Source organism: Triticum aestivum, unplaced genomic scaffold (genome assembly GCF_018294505.1).
Source record: "Triticum aestivum cultivar Chinese Spring unplaced genomic scaffold, IWGSC CS RefSeq v2.1 scaffold233459, whole genome shotgun sequence".
NCBI classification, from domain to species: domain Eukaryota; kingdom Viridiplantae; phylum Streptophyta; class Magnoliopsida; order Poales; family Poaceae; genus Triticum; species Triticum aestivum.
In genome coordinates this window covers 338-2,327 of record NW_025238413.1, presented here as the reverse complement: position 1 = coordinate 2,327, position 1,990 = coordinate 338, and the positions used below count along the sequence as shown (strand labels likewise).

Below are 1,990 nucleotides of genomic sequence, written 5' to 3'. Positions count from 1 at the left end.
CGTAGTTTACCATGCAATGCAAGCAGCTGCTATGCATGCAAACTTCAGTAGTCCATTTCTGATACCAGTAGGTACAATGTAATATGGGACACACGACTTATATGAGAGCTGCCAAAACTGTATACGAAAGGAAGGTAGCTGTATTTCAACACAAAATTTGCACTGCAAATGAAATAATAAAAACCCATGTACGAACCGGCAGATAGGCCGACAACTTGCACATGCCGCATGACTTGCACCCAGGATTCACAGTTTATCTACGTGCACATTGCGCTTTGGAAATGAGTAATTCTGCCATCAAGCCTGTCCGGTTTCACAAGTTAGTAGTAATAGTATAGTACAGAGTAATAGGATAGGTGGGGTCGATTTCCTTGAGAAAAGAAAGGAAAATGGTGAAAATTAATTGTTACCTTGGGCTGGGCTAAAGTTGGGTTTGTTCCTTCTAATTTCTTGATTCCCTCTTGTAGCTCTGCACTAAAGCGTAATATATCTAGCTGTCGCAGTGAAACAGGGAGATCACCCCTTACGCAACGACCAGGACAAACCATGACTACTAGGCCCATGAGTGAGGAAAGGCTGTGTAACCCTTGACCTTGAGGCCGGGATGGCAGACCCCAATCATCATTCCCAGACTCCAATGTGTGGAGGGTAACTAGCAGCGAGTAAACTGCGTTTGGGAGAAACAAACATTGTTGAGATGCTGAACTAAGAATAAGAATGAAAGTGACAGAGGGATCGACTGACCTTTGAAATGGCCTTGGTATAGCTGCACAGCTACTTCTTGATGATACTTTTGTTACTGATATTGTTATTGTTTGGATGGAGCAACCAAAGAAGTCCTGAATACCAAATCCACTGTCGGCCGTAATCGTCCTGCAGAAACAGAGTAATGAAAGTAAGGTCAGAAAACGGGCATATAAATGCTCAACCAAAAAGAATCCCACTTTCTTGATACAAGTGTATCTAAAAACAAATGGTAAAATAGATAGTCATTCACCTCTAGGTTCATCGATAGAGTGCATACTGTAGCACTCCTCTCCATCTCAAATACTAGCTACCTGTGTGCTATAATACGAGACACAACTTGTAGATGGAGATCCTGGCCAGATGCTAGTCTCAACAAGAGTAGCTTGAAAGGTTTCATGACTATGTAGTATGTACACAATGCAGCTAAAATGATTGAGCAGCTGTGTTGGCAATCCACCTGTCAGATTTAACAAGTTATTAGTTAGTACTACTTCAAAACAATAGATAATTGCGGGATCGACTCCCTTTCTTCGTTGGAAAAGAAGGAATACATAGATAGCAGGAGTTGTGTTACCTTGTGCTACTCAAGTTCAAGTATCACATTAAAATCTGGTTTTGTTCCTTTTAATTGCTTGGCTTGCTCTTGTAGCCCGGGACAGCAACCCTGCACTAATAGACACTCCAGTGAAGTGGGAAAGTCCCCCTTGTGCAGAGATTGGATTTTAGGACAATCTTGGACAAATAGTGTTTTAAGAGAAGGAAGGCTGTGTAGGCCTTGAGGAAGGCACAACAGATTAGGGCAATCCATAAAATTGATGAAACGGAGTGAGGTGAGGAGCTGAAGAGCTCTCTCTTCCTCTTCCGTGAAGCTTTCTGCCCGGTGATCATACCAGAATTCTAAAGTGTGGAGGGTAGCGGCAAGGAGGCTACAGATGGGAGCCACAAGCACTGCTGAGATGCAATCCACTGTAAGTTCTCGTAGTTGACAGTTGTCTGCAGGCGATAACAGGTTGGTCCTTGCTACCACCAATTCCGAGAACAAATCCGCTGATATAGAACGGCTAAGACAATTTCCTCTGTTGTACATCTTCAAACTGTTGAGGTTGACTGTGATGGGAGGATTAAAACCATCCACTGTTAAATTCTCAGAGTTCACCAGTACAAGATCGGTGAGACAAGTGAGGTTCGAGAGTAGAGCCATTGACTCCATGGTTGACTCTCCATCAATCTCAAGTTCCTCGAG

The 1,990-nt window shown here is 43.2% G+C and overlaps 1 long non-coding RNA gene across 1 annotated transcript; it reads right to left on the bottom strand.

Annotated features, from left to right (window-relative positions):
• Positions 1-442: 442 nt before the first annotated feature.
• Positions 443-1,179, bottom strand: LOC123176628 (uncharacterized). The gene is made up of 3 exons (XR_006488602.1): positions 998-1,179; positions 745-873; positions 443-667 (listed from the first exon to the last, which is right to left on the bottom strand). It is a non-coding gene; the product is annotated as an uncharacterized lncRNA (long non-coding RNA).
• Positions 1,180-1,990: the final 811 nt, after the last annotated feature.